An 18060-nucleotide genomic window follows, 5' to 3' on the forward strand; every position below is an offset into this window, starting at 1 on the left:
CTTGGAAGTTCTTCTCTCCCCACCCTACCTCCAGGCCCTTTCCACCAACTTTCCTGATTATATCAGGCCAAACAGAAGCTCCCTCTGTGGCAGGTGAGTATTGCTTTTGGAGGTTACTGCCCGTCTCATTTCACAACTGGGGACCCTGGGGTGGAAAGCGGGAGTTGCTGAGTTCAGCAGCCTCAGGTGTGAGGCCGCCTCCAGTCTCCGCACTGCTCCCCCGGACAGGGCCCGAGTGCAGGGGTCAGGAGGGGTCTGGCTGCAAAGTCGTGCCAGACCCCAATCCGCCCTCAGCCCAGGCAGCATTCTCTGCTCACCACAGGCAGGCCCCTAGCCTTCTCTCCAAAAAGGACATAGCCCTGGGCACTGCTGGTACCAGCAGGAACACTCAAGGATGATGAAGCTGATGGCCTCCGAGTTAGGCACTTTAGGGGTGGAGTGGATGGAAACATAATTGAAGCCCAGAACAGGGAAATAACTTGTCCAAGGTCCTCCAGCTCATCAGGACACAGCGAGGACCAGAACCAGTTCTCTGTCTCCCAGCTGAACGTTCTCCCGCTGTACCACAGGGCACTCACTGCCGGAAGGCTGGGCCAGAGCCCCCATGCTGTAGAGGGGGCCCACTCTGGCCCTCTTCGGGCTGGGCCCTTCTCTCTGAGCAAGGAGTCTGTGGGACCGGAGGGATGTGTCCACCTGGAGACCATGGCCCCCTTCTAGATTATGTTCCAAGTACCGGGAGCCCTAAGTCCCCAGCCCAAAAGGCCTCAAGCCTGCCTCCAGGGCCTCTTCCCCTACTTCATCCTCCCTGAAATTTACCAAAACCCAACTTAATCCGCAACTAAAACTCATCTCTCATGACTCTTGCCTCCCCACAGAGCTGGTCCCCATTCGAAGTCTGGGGCCTCGGCTTCAGAGGCAGCTGAAATAGTGTGGCAGCTATTTTCAGACCTACGGTTCTTCATGTTGCTTCCATTCCTTCCCCTTTCCTCTCTAATACATTCCCAAGAAGCTACTGCTTGATCCCAAAGTGTACACCCTCCTCCTTAGCTAAACATTCAAGGAAACATGATGCTCTGACTTAGCCACCCAAATACCCAAACCAAAAAGAAACACCACCTCTTCTCATTCCCTCAAACCTCCACCACCAAGTCCCTCCCACCTCAAACCTCCACCACCAAGTCCCTCCCACCATCCCAGGTCTCTAAGAGTGTGTGTGTGTGTGTGTGTGTGTGTGTCGCGCGCGCATTCACAGTAATGGGTCTGGGCTATCAGGCAAAGCAGAAAGCTCCTGGGTCTCTAAGTGTGTGTGTGTATGTGTGTCTCGCGCGCATTCACAGTAATGGGTCTGGGCTATGAAGAGCCTTAGGTCAGGCAAGCAGAAAGCTCCTGGGAGAGCTTCCTCAGGTGGCTGAAGCTCAGCAGTTAGTACTTCCAGCCTTTGATCAGTTCAACCTGCTGGCAAAACGGCATCTCATCAGATGAAAGACTACGCTGTGCGGCAGTATTATTTACCAACACCTCAACACTGCTGTGTCCCCCTGACACTCAGCCTGCTGTGTGTGGGAAGGAGAAATGGGCACACTGCAAAGTTGTAAGGAAATGCTTAAGAGAAACCGAAGAATCTGTTGAGCTTTCCAGAATTCCCTTAAAGTTCTTACTCTGGGGGATCAACACAGAGGCCTGCTTTGTGAGCCCAAAAAACAACTCTCCCTGATTGACTGTTTCAATCCATGGAAAGCTAAGGAGGGCACAAGGCAACAGAGGCCAGAGGCTTGGCAGCCGGGCACAGACTGGCACCAGCTGGGTCTCAAGGTGCCGCCTACACAGCCATGTGAACGTGGGCAAGTCACCTCTCACACCCTGGTTTCCTCCCCACAGGCGGCTGCCTTGAGAACACGTGGCTTCTTTGTTGTGGGGATTGATAGAGTCATTGGTGCAGAGTGCTCGGTGAGAGGCAGACCTTCGTCAAGGTCGCCGTGAGTGGTTATTCCCGAGCACCGAGCTCCTGGGCACTTCACTTATCTCGCTGGTCGAGGGTTCTCCAAAACCTTTCATGGAGAAAGACATGGGCTGGCACAGCGAAATAACCAGCAGAGGTCACAAAGCTTGTTCACAAAGCAGGTTAAGAGTGTGTAGGCAGATGGGATGCGGTGGTTTAAATTAAAAAAATAAATCCTTTCCAACCCACACACGACAAGCTCCAGCGGTGTTATCTGCAGCCAGGCGAGAGGCGTGGGGCTGAGCGGCGCAGAGGGGCCCTTAAGACCAAGCGTTTGAAGGAAGAAGTAATGGGAAGAGGCTCCCTGAGCCCCCGCTCCAGCAGGGCACGCTGGGCCTTCCCGGGACCCCATCTGGTCTGCAGTGACAGAGGAGGGGACGCCCTGCCAGCCAGAACGAGGCCAGAAGAACCAATGCGCGGAAAGCCCACGCTGGATGCAGTTTTGCGCAAACGCTCCACGCCGCGCCCCGTGGGAGAAACCTAATGTCTGTGTTTGCTGCTCCAATCACTGGAGTGCCACAATGACACTGGCTCTCATTTCCACCGGGGGCCATGAAACCCAGAAAAGAGAGGCATGGGAGAAGGCACAGGTTTTATGGGGCTTTGAAAATGAAGTTCCAGATCCTGCACGACAAGCTGCGGTCCCTAGAGTGGAAGGCCAGACCCGGGCCTCCTGGGAAGCCCCCCGGCCTGCAAACCTGAGCTTACCTGGAGGGGTGCTACCAGCGGTTACCTTCCCCAAACAAGCCACAGTCCCATTTTTTAGCTGCTCCTTAAAGTAAGGGGTAAGTCTGTTTAATAAAGTAAGTTGGGCCCCAAGAAACTACACTTGGGTTTTGAGCTCTTTAAAAGCTCAAGCTCAGAGCCCAAATCAGACGATGCGGCTGTCACCTGTGCACTGCAACCATCCAGAGCCTCATCCAGAGACCCCAAGTTCATGTGCACTTCGCGGAGCTTGCAACCACCAAGCACTTTGCCTGGCCCAGCTAGCAGCATCCACCTGAGAGTAAGGTGACCCCAAATCTGGGGAGATTAATTCTGGCCAGGGATACAGAGTCTAAAGCCCCAAATGAGGTAACACAGTCTCCAAACTGCATAGTCAGTCAGGCAACAGTCCTTCACTGGGCATCAGCTACCTAGCCCAGATAGGCTCTAAGAGACGTCACAAAGGTCATTGATTCTTCTTAGATTTTGTATTTTGTTACTGCCTTGTGTCAGATAATGTTCTAAAATAACTTTCTTTTTTAAAATCATAAAAGTCACACTATGGAAAAAAATTTAGAAAGAAGTTAAAGGAAAAAAACCCCGCAATTCCACCTCCCTGAGACATCTACTGTCGATGTCTCGATGTGTCCTTCCCAAGAGCAAGGCTTGCTTGCATGCGCAGGTATGCACATGTGTAAGGACAGTTTTACCAAAGTGGGATCGCACTGAAGATGCTCTGTTGCACCCTGCCCCCCTTATTCAGTAAGACATGGGAAGTGTTCCGTGTCAGCCATATGGCTACGACAGCATTCTCTGGGAGAGTCCTGAAGTATGCGTCGTAACATGTGGTACTGACACCCTAGAATTTCACCACTTAGTGATGACAAACGGCTATTTTCCATTTTATAGCATTAACAACTTTTGTTTGTTTGTTTCTTTTTTTTTTAGATTTATTTTTTTAAAAAGATTTTATTTATTTATTTGACAGAGAGAGATCACAAGTAGGCAGAGAGGCAGGCAGAGAGAGAGAGAGAGAGAGGAAAGCAGGCTCTCCGCTCAGCAGAGAGCCCGATGCGGGACTCGATCCCAGGACTCTGGGATCATGACCTGAGCCAAAGGCAGCGGCTTAACCCACTGAGCCACCCAGGCGCCCTTTTTTAGATTTATTTATGGAGGGGAGAGAGGAATGGAGAATCTCCAGCAGCACGGAGCCCGACGTGGGGCTCGATCTCACAACCCTGAGGACATGAGCCAAAAGCAGGAGTTGGACGCTTAACCGACTGCGCCACCCAGGTGCCCCCAGTGTTAACAACTCTTACAAAAATCTTTTCCCACTGATCTGATGATTGGGATAAACTTCTAGAAATTGATGGCGGGGTCAAAGGACGGGTTTATGTGCTTCGGGGAGGCTATAACAATCTATGCTTCTGCCAGCATTTCCCCACATCTGTTTCTGTCATTCAGGCGGTGGGGAAAGAATGACATCAAACTGTTTTGGCTTGCATGAATGAGCGCTAAATGAGGCTGGATGTCTCCCTGCCAATTTTACTGGCCATTTGTATTTCTCCCTTTGTAAACTGCTTGCTCTTGACCTTTGTGCATTTTTCTATTGGGCTACTTGTTTCTTTTTAATTTCATACACTGTGGGTATATCCTCCTTATATGTGTACAAATATCCGCCACAATGTTATTCTTTTTTATTGATGTACAGTTGGCATACAATCCACTTTATTTTTCTTTAAATTTGTTGAGAAAAAAGAGGGGCACGTGGGTGGCTCAGTCAGTTAAGTCCAGGCTCAGGTCAAGATCTCAGGGTCCTGGGATGAAGCACCTCCCCCAAAATCAGGCTCCCTGCTCAGTGGGGAGTTTCTCCCTCTCCTTCTGTTCCCCCTCCTTTCCCTTGCGCCCTGCTCCTGTGTGCTCTTCTCTCTTAATCTCTCTCAAATAAATAAATAGAATCTTTAAAAAGACAAAGTTGCTGAGAAAAAAAAAATGGCACAGGGTTAAGTTATCATGCCCTAGCCCTATAACTTAAAGTTTTACTTCTCTGGGCGATAGTTTTCTCACCTATAAAATGAGGCTGAAATGACACCCACCTGACGGGGCTGCTGAGAGCGCATGGACTCGAAGGCACAGGGCCTGGCCCTCGGGAATGCCTCGCTCATGCTATTCATGGCAGGGGTTTTGACAGTCAGTTTTGCTTGGACTCTTGTTTTGAAAATTTGAATTTGTTCCAGTGCATTTGGATTTATCAGGGAACAATCTGGGCCTATCGTGAATTTTGTGTTTACTTATGCATGAGAGAAACACTAGAAAATGCGAAAACATTCCCAGCTGAAATGAGCCACACAGGACTACACGAAATGAGCAAAGGCGCACACCTCAAACATCCGCCAGCTTCGTCAGCTCACTGCACGTGTTACAAACCATAACCATCCACATCGGGACCAGAACTTCCCATTGACTGTAGACTGCCCTCCGCCCATCACTACACAGGAGCTCGGAAGCTAGAACTTCTAACGCCCACTTCCACGAGCAAACCTTAGGTCTTTTTTAAGGTAAGGGGTCCTACCTGTTGGGGTATTTCTGTGTTTCTTACCCACTAAGATTCTGTAAAACTGAGCTGTTTTATTAGGTTCTTAGCTTCCAGTCTTTTTATTTTCTTTTTGTTACCGCTGAAGATTTTGAGTGTTGTCACCCAAACCCCACCTCCCTCACACGCTGTGGTTTGCATTACAATTTTGCTCAGTGTGGGGATTTTTAGGAACAGATACGTTGCGTTACAGCAGAACTGCCTATACACAAATGCTGATACTGTGTAATGATACTACATGGTTTTTGTGTTACACTGAAAAGGTCCTGTATCCCCAAGATTAGGATAGTCACCTAAACCTTCTTCATGGAGTGTTATTTATTTAATCTTGCCCCACATCAGACCTGCCCAACAACATAAGAACACTGAATAAATGTGGTATGTGATGTCTGTAGGCTGCTGGGAATCAGATGGACCACAACCACTGACTGAGAGGGAGATACGCACAAAAGTTTATTCCCAACAAGCAAGCTTCTTAAGAAACAAGTATCCTGGAAAAAAAAAGAAAGAAAGAAAGAAAGAAAGAAAGAAAGAAGTATCCTGAATTCAAGCTGATGATCCTATCTTCCCTCCTTCCTTCCTACCCTTCCCTAGGATTTGTTTTTTCTAATAAATAAAAAAAAAAATATCAAATGCAGACTAGTATCAAGCCTGAGGGTCAATAGTGAGGTAACTTTTCTTTTCTCCACCATTTTGCTATGTGTAATCCCCGCTGCCTTCTCAGGACCTGAAAAATCAGTTATCCCCCCTCAGGTCACCAGAAGAACAGTTCAGAAGCTGGGCTGTCAACTACACCCTTCTGCGCAGAAACCCTGAAATGCAGGACTGTAAGGAGCACAGGGACAATGGTTAACAGGCAAACTGGTGCCTAAAACCATTCCAAACACCAGGGGGCCCATTTGCTAAGAAGCTCATAGCACAGGGATAGCATCATGTTCTTAAAGGGAATTCTGGGTCACCTTCTTGGGGGACAGGGAGTCCGGAGGAGGGCTGAATGACACCGGATGGCAAACTAGTGACTCAGGCATCCTATGTTTTAGGCGAGGGATGAGTAAACTCTTTTTATTTACAAAGAAACCACAAAGGAAAACTGGGCAGGGAGGTGGGGGTTCTCAAACACGTGTGTTGCATAACACACACTAATGTATCACTGCATATATCAAATATTACATAACGAGATAGATGAAAATTAAGAGAAAAAGAAAACACAAAGGGAAGCGGAGTCATTCCCAAATGGCATTCTGGTCTGCTCTGTTTGGCTCTCTCCCTGCCTGCCTGGCTGGCTGTTAGGGGCAGCCTGAGTCCCAGCTGAGCTGCCCTGTCCTGCCTCCTCTGTCCCGCACAGTAGGTCCCCAGAGCAGCTCGCAGTTTCAGCCAGAACAATGATCTTCAGCACGACCTTCAACTGCTCTTTCTGCTTCTTGCCTCTGCCCGAAGTTTACTATGAACTTCTGGCAGGCTTCCTTTCACGGTAGCAGAGTTTCCTCGCTTAACTTCCATACTCTGCCTTGATTTCAACCGCAACCTCCTACCCAGTAACAACTGTCTTCTTTGAGTATCTTGTTGGTCCAACAGTCTTTCAAATCAAATCAAATCTCTAAAACACAAGCGTCAAAGCTTCCTACCGATTGCTCCCTCCCACTCCAAGGGATTTCACTTCCCACTCACCTTAGCTCATCATTCACCTGGGGAAAATACCCACACCCTTTTCTGCACATGCCTTTGGCGGGGTTAGGGAACAGAGCCTTCTCTGTGACTCCCGTGCCCCACCTTTTCTGCTCTTTACCACCCTCTCTTCCCATCTGAATTTCACAATTCCATTTCAAAACCACTTAAGGATTACTCTCAACCGGGACTCTTCTCTACCTCAGATCCAGCCATCTTTGGGCTCTTGAAACCAGCTGTGATTTATTTGTTAAGAAAAATTATCTGAGGGGAGCCTGGTGGCTCAGCTGGTTAAGCATCCCGCTCTTGGTGTCAGTTCAGGTCTCAGGGTAGTGAGACTGAGCCCTGCCTCCGCACTGGGCATGGGGCTTGCTTTTAAGTCTTTCTCTCTCTCTCTCTCTGCCGCCCCACTCCCAAAGGACACCAGCACACACTCTCTGAAAAAAAATAAAAAATAAAAAGAAGAAAAGAAAAAGAAAAAAAAAGGGGGGATTATCTGAAACTTAAAAATAAGGCCAAAAAAATGTCCTTTTAGAGTCATACTAGAGGTAGCCATGTCTATGCTGACTACATCAAGGTCATCTGATGCTCTAGAAACATAAATTTGTCTGACTTTCTATTTACCACAGATCAGACCCACATTCTATAAAGTTAGATGTTCATGTAATAGAAAACTGGTAAGCTGTGAACAATTTTAAAAAAGATAAACTTAAAAAATAATGAATACTGTTTTTCTGAAAATAAATATATTGGAAAAAAAAAAAAAGATAAACTTGAAGGCTTTATTTTTATGGCCCTGTAAGACAGTAACCAGTTTTACAACTAAATTTGCAATCTTATTCCTGCATCCTTTTTTTAAAAACTACATAAATATCTCCTTTACCTTTTCCTTTGACCCAGCTTTGTCATCTTGATGGTTTTTTCACTAATAATGTTAATAAATCTCTGATATGTGCTGATGATGTCTTAGTATAAAAGTAGGTTTTTCACATATAAACGTTTTTAGTTTGCCACATTAAATATAGTAAGTTATATTTTTAAATGTTTTTTTGATATTTTGTAATTCACAAGTGCATGGACAAAATCTTCCACTCCCCTGTACCTCTTCAACCATTAACCACTCTGGCAGTTTAAAAAACTGGCATCAATTCCCTGAAGTGCTCCCCAAAGCAACTTTCACGCAATCTGTCAAAATGGCAATTATGCTTTCTGAACCAAAACTAGAAGGGACATATCACCTTACAATGGGACAAGATATTTTTGAAATCCAGGTTATCCTGGAAAATCTGGACAAATCTGCAATTTCTGTAAAGCTTCTACTTTTGGTGAAGTGGGTATGTAAATGCAAAAGAATTTAAGCCTGTTGAGCACCCACTGTGTGCTGGCCTAGAGAGATGATAAAAAAAACTCCTTGACCTCAATGAGTTAGTGAAAGTGACATAATCACAGCGGCAAGGAGGACACAGGGCAGGTGTAAGTGGAACAGCTTCCCGAGGGAGCTACACTGAAGGCTGATGGGCACCCAAGGTGAATTCTAGGCCCAGGGAATCTCACAAGCCCAGGCTTGGAAGCACAGAGCTAGCATAGCGGGCTGCTGAGGAGAATGGGCAACTGGCAGGACCCCGGACTGGGCAGGTAGTCAGGGTCAAATCATGTCAGGTTCTATAGCTCATGCTGATGAACCTGGTCTTTCTCCTTATCAAAGAAGGAAATGCCATAGCAAGCAGTCCAACAATGCTCTAGGAAGGGGAGCCTCTCTGGCCCAGTAGTTGCTCCTGCTGGTGTGTACAGGGGAGGCTGCTGGCCTCCCCAGAACCCCACAACATCACAAACACATTAAGTATTCTGGGCACAGACTTCAGACTGAATTCTGACTTGTGAGGATAATATCAAAATAGCTGAAACAAAACTTGGAGAACTTCATCAACTGATGAAGAGAATCAGAGATCACATTTATGTATTATTTAAAAGTACACAGGTGGTTATGACTAAAATTACTTTCACAGTGATTCTAGGTGGACAACATAATAATAGCTCTCACTGATACCTACTTAGTACTTTATATAAACTCTAAGACCAGTATTACTCCTTTGCTTAATACATGAGGAAAATAAGATTCAAAGAAATTAAATTACTTGCCTGAGTCCCCTCATAAGATTACAAAGTGGCTGAACCGAGATTTGATTTGAGATCAGATTTTGGTTTATCTGAATCTCTCCTCTATGCATACTATTTTCCCTATAAAACAACATTGCCTGGATTTTACGTTTGTGCTCATCACATCTTGGGAGAGAGATGCGAGAGAGACCTGGAGTGACAATAAAGGAGAATTGAGGGGTGTGGTATAGAGGGGGGTGCTTATGTAATCCATCTCATTATTTCCAATATTTAGTTGAATGCTAATGGAAGATTAAAAAATCTCAGGGCAAGCATGCACGTAACTGACTCAATGGGGGAACAGGGGAGAGATATTTCTGCCTGCCTATTTGTATTCTGTGAGCATTCCTTCCTACTCAAATGATTACATTTATTCTCCAAATGAGACTTTCTGCCTTGATAAGATGTTTTTTCTAGAAGTCTCTCTCTCTTTTTTGAAAAATACAAAACAAATAAAGACACATCAGTTAAGACATGCATTCAACAAACATTAACTGCGTTTGTTATGCGCCAAACACAAAATTAAAAGCCCTCAAGAGGTACATGTTCTTTCTTTTTAAAGATTTTATTTATTTATTTGATGGAAGAGAGAAAGCACAAGTAGGCAGAGAGGCAGGCAGAAGGAGAGGGTCAGTCTCTCCACGGAGCAGGGAGCCGGATGCAGGGCTCGATCCCAGGACCCTGGGATCACGGCCGGAGCCGAAGGTAGAGACTTAACCCACTGAGCCACCCAGGCGCCCCAAGAATCTTTTGTAGTTGATTTTTACTACTATTTATCTACTGTTTGTGTGTGAGTACATATTTATACGCGAAGTTTAAACATTTTTGCCCCACTGGAGAAGAACCCCATTAGCACTGCCCCCCAGCTGTTCTCGCTGGCACGCTCCCACATACTGCGTGCGGTATGTAACTCTCCCATCTCCCTGTGAGGCAGCAGTTTCAGCTACTCTTTGAAAAAAGAGTTAGTGTGTGTAACGCGCGGAGAACAGAGCCGACATAAAAGTTCGTGAGAAGGGGCGGTGGTTACACCGGAAGAAGTAAGTCCAAGTCCAAAGAGGGGATGGCCTGCACATGGTCGCAGGCAGGTGGCTGAGTGAGTGGCAGTCTCCCCTTCCTCTTCCCAAGCCTGGGCTCTTCTCACAAGTGCCTGCCCCAGAAGTCCCCGAACACCACACTGCGGGCCTTCCTCTCCGGAATTTCCTCCCTGCGCATGCCCAGCCTCCGGCCGGGGCTCGGAACCCTGCAGTCAGCAACCAGGTTGGACACCGGGCAAGCGCCCCACCCTGGGGCCCCGGCAGCCCTTACTCAACACCGAGTTAGAGGCATCAGACTGCTGGCACCCCACTCTGAAAGGCCGTTCCTCTTATTCCACCTTTTACTTTTAAATGCCTGCTCTTAGGAGGAGGTTAAGAAGAGACTTTGAGAACAATTAAGAAGAAAAAACCTGAGCCAATTAGTGGCAGTGCTAATAAAAATAGTATCTAATTGTTAACATTTACTAAACTCTTACTAGTTGTCAGCAGTTGTGTTAAGCACTTTGCACAGATTCCCTCAGTTAATCTCCACAACACTTTGACACCATTTTCACCTCCACTTCACAGACAAGGTAAATGAGGCACAGAGAGGTTAAGCTGCTTGTCTAACGTCACCCAGTCAGGTGGTGGAGCTGGAATCTGAGGTCAAGTTCTCAGCCACCACACCACACAGATGCATTGGTTCTATCACCGAAGGGAATCCCTCTCCTGGAAAGAGACAGAAAGGGGAGCAAGATGGAGAGGGAGACTCCCAGGAACCCATCCCGCACCATCCTGTTCTGGAAGACAAGGGCATCACACTGCACAGCGCCAGGTGACCAAGTGTGTCCACAAAATCAGGCGCAAGCAGAACCACCCTCCCGACTCTCCCAGGTGCAGAGTGTCCACGGAAGAGGACCTCAACCCTGCTCAGTCCTAAAGCCAGCCAGGCAGAGGTGAAAGACCCCAATAACCCACCATCCCATCCTTCCGCACCTCGCCTGGGACCCGGCCCAGAGCCAGGACTCAAAAGGGCTGGTTCCCCTCCCACCTCCCAGTCTCCCAGCGAAGACAGAGAGAGCCAACCAACTCCCAACCAGTGTGATAAGGGCAAGCATGGCCAAGCGCCTCACAAAGAAAGGGCCGTCAGGGAGTAGAGACAGGACTGATCGTGCTGGAAGGCAGGGGACGAAGAGTTTTAAGAGTCAGAGAGAAGGAAGGTTATTGCAGGCAAAGGAAACGGGCTGAACAAAACCACAGCACCAGGAAATGCCCTGCAAGCAGGAAATGGAGAGAGTGTAAACAGAGAGGGCAGATGCTGTTGCTTACAATTTAGCTGGGAAAGGCCTTAACGGCACCCTAAGGCATTTGGCTCTTCTTGTGGAGGCCAGGGGAGGCACAGAAAATGTAGTGGACATTTGCCACTTTTGTTGTTTGTCTGTCATCTGGCTGACCCTCCTCCCAGCACCCTGATATTCCTTGTGGAGAACCCCCACTGGGTGATCTTGGTGGGAGGTCAGGCTTCCTGCCAATCAGCCTGGATTCTCGCAGACCCCCAACCAGGGGCATGGCTCTTGCCACGGAAAGCAGCGGGGTCCTCCCCCAGCAGCCCCGGGGCTTGCCTTAGCTAAGCTCAGCAGCTGAGCATCCTTTGGTTCTGGCCCGTTTTCCAAGCTTGGCTCTGTAGTTTTTCTGGTCAGTCCATGTGCCTCTTTCCAGTAAATTCTTCCGTTCACGCTAGCCAGAGGCAGTTTCCGCTACTTATCACCAAGACTCCTGACTGATAGAGCACACAGACGCAGCAGAGGGAGGGACCCGATCAAAACCATGTTTGAGGAAGATAACCAACAACAGTTATCAGGATGGTAGCCTGCCAACCCCACACGCCCAAGTGCCTTTCGAAAGGGCTATTCCCTGAGCCTGGAACATGACTCCTCTCTCCCGCCCCCTTAGCTGTAAGAGCCCAGCTTGCAAGGCGCCTCCACAAGAAACCTTCTCTGATCCCACTGCTCCACTCCTTAGGTGCCCCTCCTGGATGTCATCCTAGACCTGTGGGTTCTCAGACACTTCGCCGTTTGAGAACCTTAGTTCTCTACTGTCCTCTGGCCATGCTGAATCACATGTTCCCAGAACATGCCAAATTATTCCCAACTCTGCTCCAATTCTGTCAAAAATGAACACCCTGACACTTTTCCTTTCTAAAGTTCTATTCACTCATCCTTCACATGTTGGCTCAAATGCCAAAGTCCCTGTGAAGATCTTGCTAATTCCCTTCGCCAGTGCTCAAAAAAAACCTTGGAGTTTGTATCTCTGCCATGGTCTCTGCTGCATTTCACTTTGTAAATCCGGCTGTTCGGAGGTCAGCTCCCTGAAAGTGGCGACAGTTTCCTTCATATCCAATACCCCAAAGAGTCTAACACTGCTGCAAATATAGTGGATACTCATTCATGATGAACTGGTCTGAACAAGTTTAAAGTTTTGTGTTTTTTTTTTTTTTTTTTTAAGATTTTATTTATTTGACAGACAGATCACAAGTAGGCAGAGAGGCAGGCAGAGAGAGAGGGGGAAGCAGGCTCCCAGCTGAGCAGAGCGCCCGATGCGGGGCTCGATCCCAGGACCCTGGAATCATGACCTGAGCTGAAGGCAGAGGCTTTAACCCACTGAGCCACCCAGGCGACCCTAAAAAGTTGTTTCAAAAAAAAATTTTTAAAGACTTCTGACCAGAGCAGGGTCTCCTAAGACAGGCTTCCTGAGCCAGGATACCTCCCACCTCATTCCCACAGGGAAGGAAAGAGTATGGGCACCCATGTTAGAAGGCCCAAATTCAACTCCCAACTCCCATCAGCATGGGAAATCTTGGGCAATTCATTTTATCTCTCTGTTTCAGTGTCTCATCTGCAAAATGGGAATAAAAAGTAAGCCATCTACCTCACAGCACTGTCAGGAAGACAAATGCCCAACTTTTGTAAATTACAAGGCTTCACCATAAATTTCACACTTAGCCGGAAGCACGGTCTCCCCCTATTGCTGTGGGATGTTGGTAAAGGCCACAGCCGGGCAGACATCAGTTTAACAAGGCAGCTCTACATCTGGTTCGCAGCCAGATTTTCACCACTGGTCCAAACCAGACTGAACCCAACAGACCAGTTCCACCCGCCAGATGCGGAAGCCAGATTATAAGGGACATTCTGACACATATTCTTTAGCAATTCCAAAGGGCCTAAGTACTGCAGAAAGGGCTGTGCTTTTCCAGTTTCCAAGCCAGTCAATGGTTTAGGATTAGTTTCTAAACAGAGGTTCCCCAGGGATCCTTACCTGGAGGCCCCAGTCTCTGGGATCCTGCTACTCTAAAAAATTCCACAATGCCCGCCCTCCCTCAAATCCACAATGTCAACCAAGTTTAACCCTTGAATCCTGGGGTCCAAAAATGGAACATTTTACCCTGTACTCTGTGACTGCTCCTTTGTGTCCCGCCCACCACACCTACAAAAGCCCTTTCAAAAGGAAGAAATAAACATTCCAAAACTGTATTACAAAAAGGGCCCTTTGGTCCTAAGAGTCAACTTGCGAAGTGAAGTTCCTCTTTCATTCTCAGATACAGTCAAAAGGGCAGGTCAGTTCCTGTCCTCTTCCTTTTACGTGCTTTGTTCACTTCTTGCAGCGCCTGTGACGTAGTCATCTCCAGTCCCTACCTTATAGCAGAAACTAAGGCTCAGAGAAGTGCTGCAGGACCCGGGGGGGGGAAGTCACTTGAAGTTCAAGTCCACGGCAGACCCCTCATGATAAACACATGTCCCTAAATGTGTACCTGAGCAGAGGATCCAGGGTCTCTCTGGCCTTCGTCCACCACACCAGCTTGTGTTTGCAACCAGGAAGTTCACTGACATCAGACAGAGATGTAGCACAAGATATAGGAAAAGGACACGGGTTTTGGAGTTAGACGTGTCTGGAGTGAGGTCACCCTTCTATCACTTACAAACTGTGTAATCCGGGCCCCAGTTTCTTGTCTGTAGCACACCACAGAACGGGGAGGAAGGATTAAAAGCAAAACCACATTAGGAGGCAATGTAGGTAAAGGGCCAAACACACTTGCTTCTTTATCCCACCAGTGCTGTGCCCAGACCCCGGCATAACACAGGTCCTGTAAAGATCTCAACTGCATGCCTGCCTAGACACAGCGATTGCAAAACCAGGTGAAGGACAGGAAAGTAAAGGCGACCGTGGGGACAGTCAATAACTAATAAAGAAAAAGATGAGTTACATTATCCTAGAGAACACCAATGACTTTTAAAGTTCAAAGGAAGGTAATAGGAGAACGGAGCTATTCAGAACAAGGGGTACTCCCTAAAATGTCCGATGATTTTGGTGAAAAGTAGTCTTAAGAGAATTACAGCGAAAGGAAGCAACTTCCAGAACACCATTTATAGTGATGGCAAGTCCCCAAAATGTTTTCTAAGAGGACACACTGAAATTTCAGGGCTCCATGGGCTGCCACCGTGAAGCTACATTAAAGAGAGCCCAGAGAAGAGAGTCCCAGCAAAACAATGTAAAACAAGAAATCATTTTTCAAGTGCCCCAAAGTGTAAAGCTGAAAATAAGGAACTGCTCCACATTAAGGAGCATTTTTTAATAGGAGGCTCCAGGCTACGCATGGAGTCCAACATGGGGGCCCAAACCCAGAACCCTGAAATCAAGACCCGAGCTGAGACCAAGCGTCGGATGCTCAACAGACTGAGCCACCCAGGCACCCCAAGGAGTGATTTTAAAAGAGAGCAAGCAAACCCGATGATCACTCCAAAAAACCGAAAGTGGCAGAGTTCACAAGCATGGGGTCCTGGACAAGCAAAGGGAACATCTGAGACCCAGGAGGTGATCATTCAGAAAGCTGGTCACTACCCATGGACTGTCCAGTGGTCTCGAATACAGAAAAATCAAGTGAGGCACGGCGAGGCTGGGACAAAGGGGTCTGCATGTGTGTATTACTGGGAGCGGAGGGAGTGGCGTGAGCTTTGAAATGGCACGTTTGGCAAAGGCAGGCGGACTCTGCCAGCACAATGAGGGGAATCAGACCCTCTTTCACACACTGGTGGTGGTGTAAAGTGGTACATCCACTGTGGACAGCAGCTTCCTTGGATTTCTCAAAACTGCCAACACACGGGCCAGAACAGAATGTTAGTGCCTGCCCCTTCCTTTTATACGTTTGATACCCTTTGGTTCTGTGGCATCCAATGTAGATATTCCCATCCCCACCTGGACCCAGCAATCCCACTTTCCCTCATTTATCCCACACTTACACCTGCACATGCGTGAAATTATGAATTTATGAAGCTAGTTACTGGAGCACTGTTTTGGGGTTTTTTATTTTTTTATTATTATTATTTTTTTAAGTAAGCTCCATACCCCGAGTGGAACCCAACTCAAAGCCTGATCTCAAAACCCTCAGATCAAGACCCGTGAGATCAAGAGTTGAATGCTTAACCGATAGAGCCGCCCAGGTGCCCCAGCATTGTTCTTACTAGAAAAAACTCTCAAATGTCCATCAAAAAGGGATTGAATGAATGCGTTGCAGGGCACCCGTGCCATGAAAAATCGCGCAGCAGTGAAGACTGGAATGATCTCCAATACACACAGTTAAGTGAAAAGGTGAAGGTGCAGAAGAATAGAGCTTGTCGCACGCTACCTATTTGTGCAGAAATTAAAAAGGCAGCAAATATTAAAGTCCACATTTATCTCTTATATTTGCATTAAGGAAGTTCTGAAGAAGGTAAAAGAAACTACAAAATTAATTACTTGCAAGGAAGTAGAGCCAGTGGGTACTAAGCAGATGGGGGCAGGCCTGGGAGCATGACTTTTCACGGTCCCCTCTCACATATTTGTATTTCGCCATGTGAACCCATTGCCTTTTTGAAGAAATAACGATCTTTTCCAAGTAAGTGACAGCCAGCACAGTAATCACAGTCATGTTTAGTACTGGAGAGTTTCCAAACTGGAAGGGCCGCGGATGGTAGTGTGTAGGGGTTCTAACCCACCTAGTGATGGAAGGTCCTCGTTGGGAAACAGGCACCAACAGACTGACTCTGAAATAACTTGCTCCTACCCGTTCAGAACAACAGCATTTATGTTGATGGAAAGATGCAAATGATCCAAACGTCCCACGGGAGGTGGAGGTGCAAACGCCTGCCTATTTGGGTGGATTACGCTGGACTATACGGCTCTCCCACGTCAACTCTTTCAACACCGGAACCCGTATGTGAAAATGTAACATTTTGTGCACACATTAATAAAGTTCAGCCAGAATCCAGAAGATACAAACAGTCTGATAGTCAGAAAGTCCTTTTTGAATCAAGTTGTTCAAGAACTTTTTAAATTATGAGCTGGAGGACAGAAAAGGTCCAGTGGATACAGACACAAAAACACTATTTTTAAAATGCCAATACATGAGCTGAGTAGGAGAATGACAGAAAAGACTGTTCAATAACAGGCCCAAGGCCTGGGTATGAATGCATAACGGTGTTTGTCAAGGGTACAGCCGAAGAGATCCAGGGAGGAGAAACCCAAGGAGGCTGGTTCAGTGGTCTGAGCAATCCCAAAAAACTTTTATGTCCCAAGAAATGGAACTAGATGAGATCAGGAGCTAAAATCAGGCAGAAAGCAAATAAGCTGTGAGCAACAGTAGCTCTTTCAACCCAAACATGAGCAACAGTGATATAGAGTCAAGTGTCAAAACAAAGTGTATGTCCTAAAAAAGATCTGCACATGGGTAAAAAGCAGACCTGCGCTTCACCTCAATGTGCAGTTTCCCCAACCATGACTCACTGGAGAAATGTGCAGTTGGTTTCCACCTCTCTCGGCACCTTAGCCTCCCAGGGCTGCGCTGGCCACACCCTCCCCACACGCCAGCCTGGCTCATCAGGTCGGCCACTCCAAACTCCCCATTGATGGGGACACCTGGCTGGGGGCCCACACAACACCCTGAGCTTGAAGGGCCAGCCTTCATGAGACACACCTTTACAGAGCACCTGTTCAATGCTAGGTAGTGTTCCGGTCTCTGCCAGAGATGGCACAGACTGCAGGGAGAGGAATTGGAAGTTCCTCAGCAGGCTGGGAGTGGGGAGGAGGTCTGCATGAAGGCACGTGTCTGACACTGTGAGCCCTCCAGAGCCCCCCAAGTAGGTACAGTGACTGACAGTTCAGTCACATCAGTGTATGTCACCAAGGAACTCAGAACACCAAGGATAAAGATCCTACAACCTTCCAGAAGTGAAAACAGGTGGCACAAAAGGATCAGAAAGCAAATGGTATCCAAGTTCTCAACTACCAGAGCGAGACGACAATTAGGCAAGGCCTTCAAACTTCTGATATAAAACTAGGTACAAACTAAAATTCTAAACTCACCCAAACTATCACATTGGCATGAGGTTAGAATAAAGATATTTTAAGACACACAAGGCCCCCTCACCCTAAATTTACCTCTAATGTACTCTTCCCCAGGAAGCTACCAGAGCATGAGCTCCATCAAAACTAGGGTGTAAAAAAAAAAAAACAACTAGGGGGACGCCTGGGTGGCTCAGTGGGTTGAGCCGCTGCCTTCGGCTCAGGTCATGATCTCAGGGTCCTGGGATCGAGTCCTGCATCGGGCTCTCTGCTCAGCAGGGAGCCTGCTTCCCTCTCTCTCTCTGCCTGCCTCTCCATCTACCTGTGATTTCTCTCTGTCAAATAAATAAAAATAAAAATCTTTAAAAAAAAAACAACAACTAGGGAACAGGGGCTTCAATATCACCCCCTAGGGTAATGCCTAAAGTAATCCCATGATAAGTGTGGGATGGTAGAGCTAGACAAACATCAGATGGGGCAAAAAAGGAGGGCTTCAGAAGAGATGGTGACGAGGGGGATAAAAGCAACTAACACCCTACTGACAGTTTCTGTTC

General features: G+C 47.4%; 1 protein-coding gene across 1 annotated transcript in view; it reads right to left on the minus strand.

Moving 5' to 3' along the window:
• The window catches only part of SREBF2 (sterol regulatory element binding transcription factor 2), a 58349-nt gene that overhangs the window by 35212 nt on the left and 5077 nt on the right, over positions 1-18060 (minus strand). The gene's annotated exons all lie outside the window — the stretch shown is intronic.

The sequence above is a fragment of the Neovison vison genome, chromosome 12 (genome assembly GCF_020171115.1).
Source record: "Neovison vison isolate M4711 chromosome 12, ASM_NN_V1, whole genome shotgun sequence".
Taxonomy (NCBI): Eukaryota; Metazoa; Chordata; class Mammalia; order Carnivora; family Mustelidae; genus Neogale; species Neogale vison.